Raw genomic sequence first — 21521 nt, 5'->3', positions numbered from 1 at the left:
GAGAGGAAAGGAAAGAAAAATAAAGAATGGATGAAAAAGAGGAAAATAAATAGATGACAAAAAAGGAGGAAAAGGAAATTCATAGGAAAAAAAGGAACGAGGAAAGAGAAAAAGAAGAGGAAAACAGTGGACGAAGAAGGGGAAAGGGAGAGTGGATGAAGGAGGGGAAAGTCAGAGGGGTTGTTCTCACACAGAAATGTTAAACAGGATGGAGGGGAAGGAAAGTATCAAGCAAACTGGTCTCCTTTTCCTGTACCCTAGTATGCGCTCTCTCTCTCTCTCTCTCTCTCTCTCTCTCTCTCTCTCTCTCTCTCTCTCTCTGGCGTAGCATTACATCACATCCCGTCCCCAAACACATGGACAGTCTATTCACAATACCTTAAATATTGTCAAACGTCTCTCTCTCTCTCTCTCTCTCTCTCTCTCTCTCTCTCTCTCTCTCTCTCTCTCTCTCTCTCTCTCATTAAATACTTCCTAAATTAGTTGTGTTCTTTATGCTGTAAACACATAGCAACAAACATACCTTACTTGCAACGTGTTTCCTATCTATATTTTTTTCTCTATTTTTTACTCATTTGTTTCCAAGCATGATGGAAGCCAAGCAGCAGCACACAACAAAAGAGAAAGAATACCATTATTTTGCCAGTACTGGGGAAAGATGACTAGAGAATATGGAGACACGAGTATATCTGTATACACACTACCTCCCGTCTCCTAATGTATCAGTTTAATTTCTTCCTGAACATCATTACAAGACAGCAATAAAAATAATAAAACATGTCATAAGGAAAATCTTACCTCAATTAAACCTTTCACTACTACAGACATTTCTTTTTTTCCCATAATCCGTCGCTATTTTTCAGACGTTTACATTTGTAGTGAAGTGTAATGAATAGTTATGTCACCTGGGACTTGATTAATACAAAGAAAAAAATCTTTCATTCCTGCTTTTACTTTCTCCATGCAGAGTTAATTCCCAGACTATCCTTTCCCACAGTCCCTCACAACTATCATACCTCCATTTACACCTTTCAGACTAATAACATAATAACAGGTGATTCTTCAAACCTCGAAAACTCTCTAGTGTTGAAATGGCCAAGAAGGAACAAAGTGCTTCGTATGTTTAATTTACTTCACTGCATTACCTTAACGAGCCTGACTCTGATACTAAAGTGTTCATCAATAATGCAAGCAAACAGAAATTAAGAGAGGTTAGAAGAGAAAGGTAAGAGTGAAGTAGTAAGAGTGAAGTTAGGATGTAAAAATAAGAGGATCGTCAGAATTCAAGAGTAAAATAAGGACAGAAGTTAGGATTTAAAAGCGAGTTAAGTCAGGATGTAAAGCAAGAAAGACACAAGCAAGACGAGTGAAAGAGAAGTCAGGATTCAACAGTAAGGTCAGAGTCAGGGAAGGTATTATCAGCAGGTATGGATACGGGTTAGTATCTCCTTCACTTCCTGTGTGTGTGTGTGTGTGTGTGTGTGTGTGTGTGTGTGTGTGTGTGTGTGTGTGTGTGTGTGTAATTCACCCAGCCAGTCTTCCCCATTACGGAGCGAGCTCAGAACTCATAGACCGATCTTCGGGTAGGACTGAGACCACAACACACTCCACACACCGGGAAAGCGAGACCACAACCCCTCGAGTTACATCCCGTACCTGTTTACTGCTAGGTGAACAGGGGCCACACATTAAGAGGCTTGACCATTTGCCACGCCGCACCGGGACTCGAACCCGGCCCTCTCGATTGTGAGTCGAGCGTGTTAACCACTACACTACGCGGTGTGTGTGTGTGTGTGTGTGTGTGTGTGTGTGTGTGTGTGTGTGTGTGTTTCACTGTTTGATCTGCTGCAGTCTCTGACGAGACAGCCAGACGTTACCCTACGGAACGAGCTCAGAGCTCATTATTTCCGATCTTCGGATAGGCCTGAGACCAGGCACACACCACACACCGGGACAACAAGGTCACAACTCCTCGATTTACATCCCGTACCTACTCACTGCTAGGTGAACAGGGGCTACACGTGAAAGGACACACACCCAAATATCTCCACCCGGCCGGGGAATCGAACCCCGGTCCTCTGGCTTGTGAAGCCAGCGCTCTAACCACTGAGCTACCGGGTGTGTGTTTTATCTTATTTTTATTATTTTCTATTGTGTGTGTGTGTGTGTGTGTGTGTGTGTGTGTGTGTGTGTGTGTGTGTGTGTGTGTGTGTGTGTGTGTGTGTGATCAAGACTAGTCTGTACTCCCTCATACTAACCCCTTCACTACTTAACAATTTCTCCCATCACCTACAAGTTATTAGACGTTTATTTATATTCATACAATAGCCTCTTAACGGCGTATGCGTGTTGATGGTTTGTGCTCCTACTAATCGCGTATTGAATGAGTAAACACTATATTTTCTGGCTAAGAGAGAGAGAGAGAGAGAGAGAGAGAGAGAGAGAGAGAAAACAAATGCTACAAAATTTAAAGGGAAACTCCTCTCTCTCTCTCTCTCTCTCTCTCTCTCTCTCTCTCTCTCTCTCTCCGGCAGTAAAGGTAATAAGTGGATGTAGAGGGGGAGAGGGAAGAGAAACGGCCAAGTGGTAAAACCCTTCAATACTGCGACACATTTTTTTTTTTTTACCCAGACCATTCTATTGACATTAGGAAGTGACTATGGAGGTCAGAAAATCAATGGCCACAGTATTCACTATTCTAATCCCTATACAAGTTTCTGAAGCTGTATAAAATCAGCAAATACTAAGCAGAATGAATATGGAAACGAGCCGTGGTACTCAAGAGGTTAAGGAGTTCAGATATGTAGTAACCATGGAAATAACGATAAACTTTTCTCTCCTACTATTTTCAAAGGCTACGTGTGATCAGTAACATTCTCGTGAGGTCGTGAGTGTTTTCCGCCATTGAAAATACAGAATCCTCGTGGAACTTTAGCTACAATCATGATAATATTCTTGAACCTCCCCGACAACTCTCTCACTACAGCCTGCCAAGCGTATAGTTGTGATAAAACACCGAAATTTTTGAGAATACGACCTTTTTCATTGCGACTGACGTTAAAGTATTAAGAGACACCATAAAGGGCACTACTAACCTAACATAACTTCGTGGTGGTGATGCTAACATGATTTCGTGCTTTGTATATTCCTCTGTTGGTCTTCTACAGTAACATTCTCTCTCTCTCTCTCTCTCTCTCTCTCTCTCTCTCTCTCTCTCTCTCCTGACCATTATCTTTCCATTATTATCTTATTTTCTTTTTGTATTTCACTACGAGGTGCCATATGATTAAAACTCTCTCTCTCTCTCTCTCTCTCTCTCTCTCTCTCTCTCTCTCTCTCTCTCTCTCTCTCTCTCTCTCTCTCTCTCAGAAAGTTATCATCCAGTACAAAGTGTAAAGGAGATCAATGTATCGGTTCACTCGTCTGTCTTCATGAGGGAGGGAAGAAAGAAAATAAAAGAATATACTCTCTCTCTCTCTCTCTCTCTCTCTCTCTCTCTCTCTCTCTCTCTCTCTCTCTCTCTCTCTCTCTCTGCTCACACGAACCTCCCTGCCGCACCACCTCAAGGTCGATCAGGGGGACTTGGGAATATAAAAAAAAAAGCAGATAAAAGAATCGACATATTGATGGTCATGTACATATTGTATCAACGGGTAAGTAGGAAGATACATGAGGAGACCAATAAGACATGCCAAATTGTATTCTTAAGTCACTTCCTCATCCTGTCTCTAGAACTTAATATTAAACCTTCTTGGGAGTAATAAGGACTTCTCAGGAGGGGTTTTGTTGCTGACTATTGAGTGTCTAAAGAAAATTCCGCATCAATAAAAGAAAATACTTAAAGTCCTTGGAAATCTTAGTGTCTCTAGAACTTAACATAAAACCTTCTTGGGAGTAATAAGGAGTTCTCAAGTGGGGTTTTCGTTTCTGACTATTGAACGTTTAAGGAAAATTTCACATCAATAAAAGAAAACAATAAAAATCCTTGGAAATCTTACTGATCGCCTCTGTGACCCTTGGAAGAGCTAGAGTGTTTAGGTTTATAAATGTGTGCCATGGATACAGTCACACGGACATGGAGGGAGAGAGAGAGGGGGAAGAGAGGGAGGGAAGGAAAGAGAGAGGTAGGGAGGTATGTGTACTTTTTCTTATGAGGGAAGAGGGGATAGGAGAATAGGGAAGGAGGGAGGGAGGAATGAGGGAGGGGGAGGTAGAGAGAGACAGGTGTACTTTATGAAGGAAGAAGGAAGGGAGGGAATGAGGGAAGGAAAAGAGAGATACGAAGGCATGTGTACTATTTTCATTATTTCAATCGGATATGAAAGCGTTTTGTTACTCGTGTTTTTTATGGTAAGATTTGTTTACTCTATTATGCACTATCAATTCATTTATATATTCTACTGTTACTATATATGTTTTAGGGCTTTATTTCAATTGTGCTTTATATCTGTAATGATGAACTTGTGGTCAATAGGTCTACTAATCTGCTTCTGTATTTCCATCTTCCTACGACTTGGCTTCTTTCAATACACATGTCCCAGACTTATTAATATCTTTGGGAACAGGCAATCAAATGGACCTTTTCTTTTTATTTATCTATCCCTTTTATTTACTTATATATATTTATTTGTTACCCTTCACCAGCTTCCCCTCTTCGTAAAAAAAATAGGTAGGCAAGTTGATAGATAGATAGATAGATAGGAAAGGAGGGAGGAAAGTAAGCGTCTGGAAAATATTCGTATGGATCGATAGAGGGATGACTGTATAGATGACAAGATCGATGGATAAATGGATGGATGAATGGAGGTATAATCGTTGAAGCAAACCTGTAAACCTTTAAGAGTGAAGAGCAAACATCGTAAGACCAATAACAGTGCAAGATAAAACACATAAATTAATAGGTAAATAATGATATACGCTGTGCCGTTCCGCTTAACCTAACATAATCTAACATAAAACACTCTTTACTCCATGGTTTGTGTATCGACCAGAGACGCTTATGTCACTCTGGTGGAGCAAATTTAAAAGAAAGTAAATAAATGTTTGGGCAGGAGGAGGAGGAGGAGGAGGAGGAGGAGGAGGAGGAGGAGGAGGAGGAGGAGGAGGAGGAGGAGGAGGAGGAGGAGGAGGAGGCGTGAAAAAGAATAGGTGAAAAGAAAAATTGGAAAGAAGTACAGACGGAAAATTAATTAATGGAAAAACTCTCCTAAAAAAAAATAATAAATAAAAATAAAGATGAAAAGTAATGTAACTGGAGACGAAGAGGAAAATAAAGTCGAGAAAAATGTATGACCCATCAGAAGCGAAAAAAAATTCACACCAAACAATATGAATAGAGAGAACTACGAATATAAACAAGATGAAGAGAGAGAGAACTACGAGTATAAACAAGATGAAGAGAGAACTACGAGTATAAACAAGATGAAGAGAGAGAGAACTACGAGTATAAACAAGATGAAGAGAGAACTACGAGTATAAACAAGATGAAGAGAGAACTACGAGTATAAACAAGATGAACAGAGAGAGAACTACGAGTATAAACAAGATGAAGAGAGAGAACACTACAAGTATAAACAATCACATTTAATAACACACAGGAAATTAATGAATAAGCAAGTACACCTCAGGACCACACAAACCACAATCCTTCCACAAAACACTAGCACCACAAAAACACAAACACACCCAATCTAACAACCCTTAGCACCTAAAATAAATAAATAAATATAAATGATGACTCCTACTATCATCTACTACTCCCTTTCCGACTATTACCTATCCAGCGTATTTGGGGACCAGCACCTCACTGGCACTATTTTTTTCCCCTTTTTTAACCACAGTTTTTGTTGCCCTTGGCCGGATTTCCCTCTTACATAAAAAAGGACTACTGCTTAACACACCATGCATTCCTCTCCTCTCATAACTTCACCACTTCCTTTACACGAGGTCAGTGCCACTAGGTAACACACAACTCTCACTCTCTCTCTCTCTCTCTCTCTCTCTCTCTCTCTCTCTCTCTCTCTCTCTCTCTCTCTCTGTAGGGCCACTTTGATGAGCTTGGGCGGTGTAAGGAAGATATTTTTGGCTAAGCGCGTGTCTGAACAAGGCAGCTCGTATTTGTTGACAAGGAAAGGGAGGTGGGATGGAGGGAGGAGCAAGGGGAGACGTGTGGGTGGAAGCAATGCGTTTCTTGCAGCTAAAGGAAACAAAGGAAGGAAAAGGAAGGGAAAGGAAGGGAAGTGAGAAGAGGAAAGGGAAGCCTGTGGGAGGAAGCAATGTGTTTCTTGCTGCTAAATGAATCAGAAAGGAAGGAAAAGGAAGGGAAGCGGAGTGGGGAGGAGGAGCAAAGGGAGACGTGTAAGTGTAGGCAATGTGTTTCTTGTAGCTAAAGGAAACAAAGGAGGGAAGAAGGAAGGAACCGAGAAACAAAAGGAAGGGGAGGATATCAGTGTGGAGGTGGCTGAGAAAAAGAAAATAAAGGAGAAAAGAGAAGAGAATGAAACAAGGGAAAGGGAGAAAAAAATATGGATAGAAAGCAAATTAAGATGAGACGATAAAACAAACACACGAACGAGCGAGAGAGAGAGAGAGAGAGAGAGAAACGAAAGAGACAGGAATAAGGGGTGACAGACAAGTGCGGGGGTGCCAGGATGAGATAGCCTCTATAACTGAAGCAGGAGGGAGGGAGGGAAGATCGAAGAGTAGGTAGATGGTCTATATAAAAGATCAGGGAGAGAAACAACTCAATGTATACCGCCGAAGTGAACAGAACGGGGCTGTCAGAAATATTGACCATGGAGGAGGTGGAGGAATGACGTACGGAGAATGAATAGCGAAAGAATGGAAGGAGTTGGGAAGGAGAGATGGGAAGGGAAATGAAGGAGGGAGAGAGATGGGAAGTAAATACGGAAGAGAACGGAAGAATAAGGAAGAATAATAAGCCAGAGAGGAAATGGGAGGAACTGAATAAATAGGAGAAAGAAAATGAGAAGGGAATGGGTAGAAAAGAAAGGGAAAAGAAAGAGGATGGAAAGGAGGGGAGAAAAATTAATAGGAATGGGAAAAATAGAATGGAAGGTGTAAAAATATGGCAAGGAAATGGAATATAAAAAAAAAGATGAATGTAAAACTTTGAAACAAAAAAAGAAAGAAACTGATGAAGGGGTAGGAAAGAATAAGAGAGGAATTTAGGGGGAAGGAAATGAAGAGGAGGGTGGGGTGATATTAGGCTGATCAGTTCAATAGTGTCTGAAGGGGAGCTGTTAGGGTTAAGTGTGTGTGTGTGTGTGTGTGTGTGTGTGTGTGTGTGTGTGTGTGTGTGTGTGTGTGTGTGTGTGTGTGTGTGTGTGTGTGTGTGTGTGTGTGTGTGCGTCACGAAAACCATCCCCTATCTTGTTATCAATGGAGTCTGATTTTTTTTTCATAATTCAAATAGTACATACACGTTCAGTATTTCTCAAGTCCTCCAATATTGTGTTTTAAGATTCTGGAAACGTAACTAAGAAATGGACGCTCATCATACAGACCCCCCCATACCTATGACGACTCGTATGTTTTGCTCAATGACCCCAAATTTTCAGTGCTGTTATTTGTTACATCTTTCCTTACTTGCTTCTCATTACGAGACATTTTTACTTGTTCTGTGTCATCCTCTTCCCTCTCAGCTGAGTACAAATTGCAAAATCTATCCATTTTTGGTGATGCATTACTTGTGGTGCTGTTAATTGTTCCGTATCGCAGTGAATTTCATTTCAAACTGTGAAAATCGGTCTTGTTTTCAGACAATTATAAGATTTCCAGACCTGAGATGACTCGTTTGTTCAGCATGCTTAATGGTAAGTGATAAGTGGCGTTGCTTAATAAAAGAGCCAAAGTTGAAAAAAAAAGGATGACTAAAAAGAAAGAAAGAAGAAAAAAAACTTGACAGCTGTAGAGGCATGGTAATTGAACTTCCTAATGATCCACGATTTTAATGATAGTTTAGCAAGAAAAAAATTATATATATATATATATATATATATATATATATATATATATATATATATATATATATATATATATATATATATATAATAGTAAAATAAAAAATAACCAAAAAAAAAAAACTTATTAATGAGAAAACAGTTAATGATATATGTGGCCTCTAACAATAGTCCCTTTGGAAGTGTGAATCGCTTTCAAAATATGACCTGTGTGTGGAGGCGAGCGAACACCCACTGTGTTCCGTCTTCCTAGGTGGTGCCTGCGACTTCACCTTTAAAGGACCAGCGTGTTTGGGAGCAGCAAATATTGAACACGCCTGTGACTCATCGCAAGCAAGTCTCTAAAATACATATATTCAGTGGGTGTTCTTTGATAGAAATAAACGGTTACTACTATCCGGAATATTTCAACATTGGAAATTTGGTGTCGTTGGAGATACTCAAGATGATTACAGTATTTTTGAGTTAGAAGATTTATATGACAGACAGAATAGCTTTAGACTTTTATAATGCATCAGAATCCCTTCGGCAACTCTGAACACTTCCTATCATCAGAAATAATAAATGATGCCGAGAAATATTTCCAGTCTTTGAAATTTAGTAAGCTGAACGTTCATTGATAGTCACTATTGCTTACTACTTTTCAGAACACCTATATAATTGGTGTCATTAAAAATATTGAATGTGTCTGTGTCTGTATGTTACCAGCCATTGACGATTTGTGTTGACTGGCACCAATGTTTACCACGTTAAAGACCACTTTAAGGGGCTTTAAAAGTTGGACATCATCTGAGATTGTGAACTGTGGAACATTATCAGCCTTTCTAGATCTCTGTGATGAGCGTCCATCTCTAGTAAGTCAAAAAGATTCACTACGTCTCAGAATATTAAGACACTGAACATTTGGTGCCATTGAAGATATTCGGCTTGATAATGTCCGTTCAAATCTTAGAGATATGCATGACGAGTGTATGTGAAAAGCAGACATTAAAAGATATTAGCATTCAAAATTATTCAAATTATTGAAGCACTGGTGTCATTAAGTCATGGATTTTTTTTCCCATTGATGATGCAAAATCCTTGTTAGACCATTACCAGGATTACAAATATACCCTCAGAAAGCCACCAAAATCATTCCAACCAGAGATGGTTAAAAAATGATCAAAGTGAGACGAGGAAATGTTTGGAAATGTGGCCTTGAGAATAGATCTTCCACGTGTCTCAAACTGCAGGTCATTCCGTGCCAGTACATCAAGACTGCTATACCACACGATACTTTATTACCAACAATAACTCTCTCTCTCTCTCTCTCTCTCTCTCTCTCTCTCTCTCGTGTGCAAAAAAAAATAAATAAAGGCTACACGTGTTAGTTATTCGAGCTGACCATGGAAGACAGTAACTTCATTTTCCCATGGTAGATGTGACACGATAATCTGAGGTATTCCGGCTCGCTTTCTTCTTTTTTTTTTTTTTCAATTAACACAAGACACGGAAACTACATACGCCACAGTTTGTGCGCAGACACACAAGTCAGCACATGCAAAACAATAATTAATGAAATAATAACACTACTATTTCCAAGGACAACATTTTTCCCCTAGCGTCGTCGTAGCACGGCATTATTAGGGAATAGATAAGTAGCATGTTATTGATGACAACACACGAACACTGACCAAACAATACCTAGGAGACTTCACGCTTGAAACAATGAAACACTGGTGTGAGGCGGTGTGAAGAATTAAAGCAGATTATTTCTTATGAATGCTCCTGATTATTATCATCATACGAGTAGAGCTTCATCTTTATAGTAATACAACGCTTCCCCGCAGACTGTATACAGACTTTGACACGCTTTTTTCGCAGCCTATAGATGATAACGATGATAAATCTTTTCAGCGTAATAAAGCTCTGTCACGAAACAGATTGGTTCTGACACGTTTTTTCATAGTATTGCACATAATGATGACGATGGTGATGACAAGGGGGGCAGTTAAATATCTAATACACTTAAAATCTGGCAGTGATGTATGATGTGCCGGTACTGCGCGTGATGATATCTAACAAGCGTAAAATTGACGTAACTTCCATGTTAACGATTCTTTCCTTAAAACATTCCATCCCCTCAGCGTCATATGACAGATTATTATGGAGATTACACTCAAACATTTGCGGATCCCAACTTGACTACTACAACTGACTTTGGTGGAAGTTACTATAGTTTTCGGTTGTTTTCACGATTCTAGTAGTGGTCAAACGAGAATTGTATATGTAGTGAATGGGGAAGACATCCACTAAACCTCGACTAATCATTTCAATAACCTTTGAAAATCCTCCTTTAAAGCAGTCTGAGAACCACTCCTTTAAAGATATCAATGATTTTACGCGATCAGTCAATACACCAAAGCGTAGCCAGTTTTTCCTTGCATTACAGGCAGCGAGGCAGAACAAGAGAGCCTCAGTCACATCCCATGGATAACTTTGGGGCCCTAGTACTCTTGCCAAGGTCCCGTGAACATTCCTAGTGAAGCGGCAACTCTTCTCCCACGCAGTTGCCTATTTGTGGGTGTTACTTCACTGCCTGTTTCAACCGGAGGGCGTAGCGTCTATCATGATTTCATAAATGAGTGTGAGAGGCTGATTATGAAGCTTATGAGTAGTCACGGAAACAGTGAGACAGGTTATCTTAAAGCACCACACCAACGCAGCTAAACACACACATTTACTGTCACACATGATCAATAATAATGGCGTTGCTTCATAATATCAAGCTACAATAATGTTGTTCACACCATCCATATTTCACCGGTTCGATTTTCTTGTAGAAATATTACTGCTGGTCTCTCTCTCTCTCTCTCTCTCTCTCTCTCTCTCTCTCTCTCTCTCTCTCTCATTGTTACCAAACAACAACTGTCGAAATTCAATATCCTGTCATGCTATCAATCGAACAATGTCAACAGAGCCTTCCTTTACTAGCTATGGTGTGTGTGTGTGTGTGTGTGAACAGAATCAATTGCAAATTGGTGACCTAATACAACTAAGGACTCGTTACTTCAATGTGGTGCACATCTGACAGCTCTGCACCTCTCATAGTCTCTCACTATACACCCTCATGACTTCAGCTCGGCGGTTGGTACACGTGTTATCTCGCCATGAGCCACCTGTAACTGCAAGTGTTTCGTGAAATGTATGTATAAAGGTTGCAGGCCGCCGAAAAGTCTCCCCTTGCCTGGGACCACTCTTACAAATCCTTCTGTCCTTCCTTCAGACTTCCCACACACTCACAGCCATGGCTTACAACACCACGGTCATTGGAAACATGACTAACAGATGGTCATGAATAAGACTGCCACGCTATTTAGGCGATATAGCTGTTACAACGAATGACGAAGAAAAATTATCACGCAGACATCATTAACAACTTGGAGCAATAATTCAGTAACACAGCATCCACTAGATATCGGCCGGTCAACTAAATGTTGCAAAAGCTGCAAAGGCTTCGCTAAACACGAACTTATGGGAGGAAAGAAAAAAAAACCGGTACACTTACCCAGACGTTGTTAGATCTTGTGTATGCTGTGAATGGCAAGTAAAGGAATCGCTTTAAGACGGTTTCCCTTGCTCACAGGACGTGCTAAACCCTCCACTGGCAGGCTAACAGTGACACTGACACAGGGAAAGGGCTGGCGCCACCACTACCAAGCCGAGGTATCAAGTGAGTGAGGCGAGAAGAGCAGACAGGAGGCGTGGTGAGGGAAGGGCGAGGAGGAGTGGGAGGGAATGGCTGGTAGGAGGAGACTGGAGGGGTAGACCCCGGTAGAGGCAGGGAATGGACGGGAGACACGATGTGGTGGGGCTCGGAGGGAGGTAGTGGCCGGGTGAGAGAAGGGGGATGGAAGTGGGATAGAGAGGGGCAGGGTGGAGGCACAGGGTGTTCGGAGAGACTCAGGAGGGAGGAAGGAACAGGTGGTGGGGAAGGGGAGGCGAGGAGCAGGGTGGGGCAGCTAAAGCGAGAGAGGATGCACGCCGGGGAGGGTCTTGCCGGCTGTAGTGTTTCCGCTGACTACAACTGTATTCATATTTTTCCTGACGTCCCACATGTCTGCAAACCTCAACATGCATGGCAGAGGCTCGTCCGTTCTGTGAGCCTCGGTTATTATTATCAATTGATCTCATTTTCGTTGAGTTACACAAGGCTTTCGAAACTACCACGGACAGGTTAGTTGACAGATTTTCCAGAAAAGTTATTTATACTGTAAGGAGCAGTAAGCTAAAAGGCCACTGTACCTCATATCCCAATGTTATTTATCGTTTTCAGTGGGTTACGATTCGTCATCCTTTCTAGTAAATGCGAATGAAATACTGGTTGTGCTAGTGAACCTACCAACATGTTCTATATCTATTTGTCACTTTCACTGTTTACTTCTCAGTCCGAACGCAGTTTATTAGAACTCTACCTCAGACTGGACAGAGAAGAAACACGTACAGGTATACGGTAACACACACACACACACACACACACTAAAAGCTCTTCCTTCAGCAGGAGAACGTCTGGGTGGGTGGTAATATAGCAGACGATCGTAGGCAAATGACACCTTTCCCGCGTCACACATTCAGAATAGCACAGAATAGACAAGATTGTCAACACTTGCAACCCTCACATCTTTTCACAAACTCATGACGTTATGTAATTGTAGTGGACGGAACTCACTCTCACTCTCACTCTCTCTCTCTCTCTCTCTCTCTCTTGCTTAGCGACCACACATGTCACAACTCATCAGGAATGCATTAAGTTTATTGACGTCCCGTGTGTGTGTGTGTGTGTGTGTGTGTGTGTGTGTGTGTGTGAAAATCAGACGGCATTATCTTTGCATTGGGAGTGCACACACACACACACACACACACACACACACACACACACACACACACACACACACACACACAGATAGATAGATGTTTATTGACCACAAATATGTAAGTTACAATTATATTGCCTACAGCATACCTTTGGTCCAATATATTATACTTTATACCTATACATGAATAAATTCCAACAAACTAATATTATTCAGTTGAACATCAATTACATTACATAAAAGAAAATAAACGATGCAAACTAAAACTGTAAAAAAAACTAATAAAAACTGCAAAACATACTACAAATAAAAGTTAACGAACTAAAACCAAAAAACTCTACAATTTTTAAGAAGACACAAAAACACAACATACCATAAAACAAATTGAAATGACAACCTCACAATACAGATAAAAAAAAACAACACACACACGACTTTCTTTTTCTTGGTTCTTTTTTCCGCTTCCTCTTCCTCCTTTATATTTTGCTTTCATTTTTTTCTTTCTTTTTCTTTCTCAGGTTTCTTTTCTTCCTTTTCTACCCACAACGATGACGACGACGATGACAAATTCTTTATCTCCTTTTCTTCAACATTTACCTTTCAAATGCCATATAATCTATCCTTGAGATCCTGGCAAACGCGGGTCTTGTACTCTCATTACAGTAATCAGAATAGTTTCTTTAATATATCATAGAGAAATATAGCTGCTTCAACCGTACCCATTCTTGGCACCATACTCTAATCATAAATTCGCTGCGTTATCTATGTGGGGTGAGAGCGTAGCCTTGGTGGTAGCAGAAATTCAGTATGTAGGAAACTATAGGTATATACTCGTATATTTTCTAGTGTAAGAAATATCTCAGTGAGTATCGTGTGTCTCAATCACTTAGATGTTTCTCTTTTTATATTTAAAGTCATCTTTCTTCTTCTCCTACTTCTTTCTCTGGATCATTTTGAATATACGTATACTTACCAGTCATTTGAAATAAACACTTTTTTTGTTAATTATGGTGAGTATTTTCTAATCCTGTCATTTGGAATAAGTACCTATTTTGAGTTTTTCTAATTTGTTTTCTCTGTTTGTCTGTCTCTCTCTCTGTCTCTGTGTCTGTCTCTCTCTGAATACAATTTTTCCTAAACAGTTTTGAGATTAGTTTTTTGTTTTTTTTTTGGGGGGGTTTGTTTGTTTCATCAGTTTTGTGTACATCTTTTTTTTTCCTAGAAATTTCGAATAATTTCAGTTGAAGAGAACCATGAACACTTTGAGAGCGCAAGAAGGACCACCGCACGTACGTTATCTCCTTTAACGGATGGATTCATAGTCTCCTAAACACCATACTTTTTTCTCCGCTGAGTCACTGAGGCAATACGATGAAAGACTAATAAGACAGCAATGGGACCGCAAAAGCCTGTCTGAAGTCGACGTCAACAAAAGGAGCCAGGAAAACAAACATACCACTGATTGACGGCACAACAACGTCATATGGCTCCACATGTATAAACTTATCACACTTCAAAAGGTCATAAAAGTTAACTAAAAAATATAGGTGTGAAATAATATAAAAAAGTACGTAGATAGATACATAGATAGATAGATAGATATTAGAAAGATATTAGATAGATAGATATTAGATAGATATTAAATAGATAGATATTATATATATATATATATATATATATATATATATATATATATATATATATATATATATATATATATATATATATATATATAGATAGATAGATAGATAGATAGATAGATAGATAGAGAGAGAGAGAGAGAGAGAGAGAGAGAGAGAGAGAGAGAGAGAGAGAGAGAGAGAGAGAGAGAGAGAGAGAGAGAGAGAGAGAGAGAGAGAGAGAGTTTACTTCGTCTGTTACCCTATACATTGTTTTCGTTCATGGCACGTTGAGTTAAAAGTTTAAAGAGACAAAAGGAACAGAATTGTATGCCAAGACAATAACTGAATCAAGGAGTATGTCGAGTCTCCTTGTCGTGAGAGTTTCGTAATATTGTTTTGGATCATTGGTGCCTTGAGTTTTCATAGACAAGAGAAATGAGATGCATAATAATTGGATGTCAGTCTTATGCACTCCTTAGGTTTGTGGTATTGTTTGCATTCAAGGCACGATAAGGGATAATATATGTTATGAGAACCAGAACAATCCAAATGTAAATCACTGAAGTATTTCTGCCCACATCTCTTATTTTCAAAAGCCTTTAGTTGAAATTGCAAGGATTCTAATGGTGTTTTTATGGATATAGCGTCAGATTAACAAAATTTCTACATTATTTACAGAATAAATACTCTTGAGAACCCGCCTGATTAGCTCTGTGGCAAAGTATTTCTAAAACTCGCCTTTTAACGATCATTGTCCACAAAACTTGTACGAAATTATGTTCGCGTCGGAAATATAAAGTTTTTGAAGATCTCTTTAGTTTTTCAGCGTTAAAATGTCACAGGATGGTTATTATTTTGTTCTGTATTCTGAATGAGGAATTGCTATTATTCATTCGTATAGTGACGCTTCAAATGTTCACCTTTAATGACTCAAAGATCAGCAACTTCAGTCACAAATTATCTACCATCTCCATTCCCAGTCTCTTCGAATCTATCACTTGTCCAAGGTTTTCCTAATTTCTCCACTCATCTCCTTCAGTTGTCCGTTTATTTCAGGCCACCAATGCTGAATATTCAATGGAACAAATTCTTTAAGATGTTCACATTTTCTATTGTAACTTATGATAGTAAACTGAAGCCAGACTTACGTTCGATTAATTTAGTTCCTCCTTTCCTCGTGAAGTTTCAGGGATCAGCAGGAAGGCAGCACACAGCCTCCAGGATGGACTCAAAACTAGGAAGCTCTGAAAGAAAAACGAGAGCAAAGGTGAGAGAGAGAGAGAGAGAGAGAGAGAGAGAGAGAGAGAGAGAGTGTGTGTGTGTGTGTGTGTGTGTGTGTGTGTGTGTGTGTGTGTGTGTGTGTGTGTGTGTGTGTGTAATTCACCACGGTCGTCTACTGGTCACCCAGCCAGCCTTTACCATTATGGAGCGAGCTCAGAGCTCAGACCGATCTTCGGGTAGGACTGAGACCACATCAAACTCCGCACACAGCGAAAGTGAGGCCACACCCCCTCAAGTTACATCCTGAACCTATTTACTGCTAGGTGAACAGGGGCTACACATTAAGAGGCTTGCCCATTTGCCTTGCCGCTTCCCGGGACTCGAACCCGAACCCTCTCGGTTGTGAGCCGAGTGTGCTAACCACTACATTGCCCGGTTTGTGTGTGTGTGTGTGTGTGTGTGTGTGTGTGTGTGTGTGTGTGTGTGTGTGTGTGTGTGTGTGTGTGTCAAATTACATGTTTATTCTATGATTCGATTACATTATACCGTTGAGGAGACTGTTCCTTGTATAGCGCAGTGATTTAATGCAATACTGATTCAAATACTGCTCAAAATAAAAAAAAAATTAAATTAAATGAATAAATAGGATTCGCGCCATAAACCCTCCGGACCTATCTTGTAAATTCAATTCGTCGTATTTCCCTTATATTTTTGCTTTACTGAGTTTAGACAACCAAATTTGTGTTGTGCAGTTACTAATAAACACAATCTTATCAACTAGAATTATTTTAAATAAATAAGAGGAGTTATGACCAACATACAAACAAAGTCAAGAGGAAGTGAATGGAAAGCTGAGTGAAGGAAGGTACAGTATGAATGGAAAGCTGAGTGAAGAAGGTACAGTACATACTGGCATTCAAGAGAACCTTTACTTTCCCGACGCGCCGCATAAACCGCTTCCTTGAATAAAGTGTAGCAGTAAAAAGTGACACAAAAGACTTCAAAAGCACAAAATAGTGTTCCATAAACCCAATGCTCCTCCAGGTAGTGAACAGCCACGACATTCACACGAGTATGTAGGGCAAGGATACATATTTTAGTACTTCTTTTTGGTTATTAACTCAGAATACCACGAAGCTTCCCCGAACACTGGTAGGTAGGAGATTGTATTCGTCTGCATGTATTTGGCTCAAAGTGAAAAGTTATAAGGTTCTCCAGTTCGTCTAAGATGGTCTACATGTTTACTCTGACAAGCAATAATGCTGGAAGAAAGAGGAAGGGACTATTCTATTCTTTGTGTCCATTTATTTACCTTAAGTTAGACCAAATGAAGTCTATGAGAAGCCGTCGACGTTTCATGACTGAGCCGCATTCTCGTGAAGCAAAAAATCAAGACATATCGAGCAATCTTGCATGTCCAAAAACCCTCCATTATATGCAGTAGATTTTCATGTCCAAACAACTAGGACTTTTTTCCCTCAAACGTAAAATTCCTGTAAGAAGTCTCTGACAAAAAACAATACCCAGCACAGCGTAACACCTCACGAACATACAGCACGCAGGAACCCTCTGCCTGATTCTATATCCTCTATTGCCCATGATTTAACCCCTTCAGTACTGGGACACATTTTTATCTTGAGATTTGTGTACGATTAGACCATTTTATTGACATTAGGAAGGGTGTATGGAGATTAATGGCCACAGTCTTCACTATTTTAACCCCCCCACATGAGTTTCTAAAGCTGTACAAAGTCACCAAATAGTCACCACAAGGAATATAGAAACACGTGATGGTACTGAAGGGGTTAAACTCCTTCAAGAGGGAGGTTTCAAGATACTACTCATAATTTTGGATATTCTTTTTAAATAAGGTTTTTTGGGAAAGTTATGTTCAATGGGCCTTTCTATCATTAGCATTATTTCCTTTTCTCTTTCGCCGTCCTTTTGTTGCCTTTGCATAGAATCGTACTTATATATGAAAAAAAAAAGAACGAACGAACTACACAGTCATAAAGCATCTGCCACTAATACATGCAGTGAATAAAACCAAGAATCTATTGAGGAGCATCTGTAACTAACCCTCTCTTAACACTCAATAGAATGTCACTTCACGCACACACGGCAGATGAGGAACTCCACATCGTAATAAAACATCACCTAACATCACACCACGCTTATGTACGGTGGTGGTGGTGGTGGTGGTGACTCCTGTAACTCTATCCACTTCCCTCTACTTTTATGCATTTTTCTTCAATTTCAAGTCCTTTAATCTGCTCACGATCTCCTCACAAAACATCACAACTCGATTATAAGCAGATTAGAGGACCTGTGATTGAAGGAGACGTTAAACACATTGGAAAGTGAGTGTTGTGGCTACTACACGCGGTATTTGACTATCGACTATTAAAGTCTACTCTGAACTCAACACTCAGCGAAATGTAATCCTTCACGAGTACGGCAAAGGAAACGTATGTAGCTTAACCTGATTATTGCCTTCTACCACACAATCAATGTCTACTTTCTAACTCAACACCCAGCTAAACGTTGTCTTTTTTTTTCCCCAATGTACGGCAAGACAGACAAACACTCAGCTTAATCAAATAATCATGAACACCCACCAACACCGCATCAGCCAACGAGAACAGCGGCCCTTTGAAGAACGTCTGTGACTGCCACGCCCACTGTTCTCTTTTCATCCCATGACTCTCTCTCTCACACACGCAGAGCAGAAACACACCAGTTACTCACTCAACAGATCAATACGCGGCACTTACCCCACCTTGCTTCAACACCACCACTGCTACAACTACTCCTATATCGCCTTGTCTTCAGTGACCGGCTGGGTTTTTGACAGAAGCATTCGCGAAGGAGAGAACCGCATAATACTCAAACAAGGCTGCCTGGATCCCCATGCCGTAATGAAAGTAATCTGATAAAAGGTTGTGGCGGTGGTTCAGTGTATACATTGTTGAGCTTTCTAATAGGTCACGTATGGGTTTAGGTTGTGCTTTCTTTCAGGAGAGAGAGAGAGAGAGAGAGAGAGAGAGAGAGAGAGAGAGAGAGAGAGAGAGAGAGAGAGAGAGAGAGAGAGAGAGAGAGAGAGAGAGAGAGAGAGAGAGAGAGAGAGAGAGAGAGAGAGAGAGAGAGAGAGAGAGAGAGAGAGAGAGAGAGAGAGAGAGAGAGAGAGAGAGAGAGAGAGAGAGAGAGAGAGAGAGAGAGAGAGAGAGAGAGAGAGAGAGAGAGAGAGAGAGAGAGAGAGAGAGAATGTCATCGTCATTTATTAATTCATCACAGATCTCCTATCTTTTCTCTCTTCCTCCCTACCTCACTTCCTTCTCTTTCCTTCCTTCATGTCGTCCTTCTTTTTAAAACAATACTACGCCACAAGCTTTTTTTATTTATATTTTCCTTTTGTGCATCAGGATTCTATAAAGCGCTGGTCTTTCGATAGCTATTCATACTAATTCACTGCCAAACAAAGGATATCAATTATTCAAAAGTATTGTTATGGAACTGAACAACTGAGTGAAGCCAATATGAATTTTTTTTTCTTTTGATAGTAAATCTTAGATATTGACTGACGATGATGTGGTTTACAGTGTGGTTCGTGTTGTAAAGTCCACATAGTGACAGACTTTCGTGGGTGTGTGAAGTGACCTCGGCCAACCTTTCCTTATTGAATCGATGCGTGTAATTGCTTAGTCATGATAGGGAAGGGGCGAGCACCTGAGAGAGGCACACGCTACCTATACGGTTCACTTTTGTCATGGTGCCACACACGCACTACTACCCTTTGTCGTATAGCGAGATGGTTTCCTGTTCTAACCATACCTTGTCACGCGTTTCCTTCTTGTGGAATTAAGAGGTTTTCATTTGTAAGCACATTTTGCCACGTGTTTCTTTTTTGTTGAGTGATGAAATATTGAATTCCAAATCTAGTGTCACATGTTCGAGTACATTCTCAGTTTTTATTATATTCTGTCACGGGTTTCTTTTCGTGTGCTCAGTAGGTTTCCAGTTCCAAGTTCCATTAATCTTCAGGGAGGTTCTTCTCGTTGACTGAATTTAAGTTGTTTTTTTCAGTTATAGCACTATTCGAAGCTGGCACAAATTTGTTTTCGATTATCCAAAACTTCTCAGTTCTGAAAACATGCAACTCTATCTTTATAATATTCGTGTGTATGTGTATGGACTGAACTGATTGATTTCTGATTATAACCATGTTCTAACACTTTTCAGTGGAATGTACAGCAATTTCCACACAGGTTTTTTTTTTTTTTTTTCGTGAATTGAAGGAGTATTCAGTCTTAAGTATATTTTCTGATCCTTGCAGAATTCACTGTAATTACTCCACAACTATGCATGTAAATTTTCTGGAGGGAGCTTATTTGATTTCGTCTTTATCATCATCATCTTTTCGGGAGATTTTATTATCACCGCGATCCTCTGAACCATATTCAGAAACATATCCGTGTCGCATCCCCACTACTTTCAAGAAGTTTTAATTGAAAGTAAACCGCTTTTCAGCCACGTCTTTAGGTTCTAATGACAGAATAACAAGATTTATACTTTATTTTCTTGATGAATCCGGCAAAGCATCTCTGTGGCCTTTGAAGAAAAGTCATGATGGGAGAGCAAACCTTTCTGATTATGGGCCTTCTGCCTCCACTATATAATTCTGAGACTAGAAATAAGCACACTGTTCGCGATTGGGACAATAGTATTGAACACTTTGGGGTTTCCTCTCCACTTTCACCAAGCTCTCTAGGAAGTTATAAGACAGTTTAATGGCGTTTCCGTGATCCAGCGATAGATTATTAAGGGTTTTAAGAAATACCAGAACTCAGCTGATTCTCTCTGTTGCCTTTGAAAACAGTCGTTATGAGAGGGCAAGACGTTTAAGAATACAAGCCTTGCTATTGTGATGGAAGTATTTGTATCATAATTTCTGCAGTGGAGGACTAGTAAGAAAATGATCAATCACCCACATCATCAGGCTGCAGGACCACACAATCCTGACCTTCATGAAAGCCTCGATCCATCTTGAACTTCAGAACTCAGACTCTTCATGCATCCACTTAATCGCAGCAAAGGACAAGAGTTTGTTGTCGTCTAATCCTTATTTCTTTCACTGCTGGATAGTTCTTGTCATAAGCATCTACTTATACAGATGCTTATTTTTTCATTGCTATTTTTCTGACACTTTTTCTCAAAGTCAACTGTTATCCAGACACTTATATTTAACTACTTTAAAGACTTTTCATAATCAAATACTCTTTCAGACACTTTTTTTTTCATAATCAACGACTTTCTCAGACACTTTGTTAACAACTATTAATTCAGGCACTTTCACAGCATTTTTTTTTTATGCAAGAGGGAAATCTGCCAAGGGCAACAAAATATTAAAAAAAAAGATCCACTGGAACTGCAGATTCCCTAAAATAAGAGTTAGCCAAAATACACACACTTGTAATTAACTATATTTCTTCAAACATTTTTCCTCTTTTAGTTAAGCAGCAGTCCTAAAACAATTTTGGAGACTAGAAAGGAAGAAATCAATATAGCTCTCATTCATTATTATTTGTACATCACCAGTACCGCCTTGTGCTAAACTTCCTTCTATTATCTGTTTTAACAATCTATAAACTTTCCAATCAGTTGGTTTGAGTATTTATCTTTTAAGCGAATCATGATAATGGATAATGTTTGCTCCTCGTCACTGATACTTTACACACGGATCGAAAACCTTTTAAACACCTGCACTTCAATCGATCATCACTCTCCTCTTGACTTTGAGGACGACACTCTACATTTTATTTTTCCTTCGTTTGTGTGTGACCTCT

General features: G+C 39.8%; 1 protein-coding gene across 3 annotated transcripts in view; it reads right to left on the bottom strand.

The window, feature by feature from the left end:
* The window catches only part of LOC123503371 (4-coumarate--CoA ligase 1-like), a 40570-nt gene that overhangs the window by 18759 nt on the left and 290 nt on the right, over positions 1-21521 (bottom strand). The window contains exon 2 of one of the 3 annotated variants that reach the window (XM_045253070.1): positions 15606-15701. The gene's annotated coding sequence lies outside the window, so the exon portion shown is untranslated. Of the gene's footprint in view, positions 1-11529; positions 12093-15605; positions 15702-21521 lie in introns of those variants that run through there. The other 2 variants (XM_045253069.1, XM_045253071.1) reach the window with 2 other exon arrangements.

This window comes from Portunus trituberculatus, chromosome 14 (genome assembly GCF_017591435.1).
Source record: "Portunus trituberculatus isolate SZX2019 chromosome 14, ASM1759143v1, whole genome shotgun sequence".
Taxonomy (NCBI): domain Eukaryota; kingdom Metazoa; phylum Arthropoda; class Malacostraca; order Decapoda; family Portunidae; genus Portunus; species Portunus trituberculatus.
The sequence above is the reverse complement of the archived record's forward strand: the minus strand, read 5'-3'. Positions and strand labels throughout refer to the sequence as shown.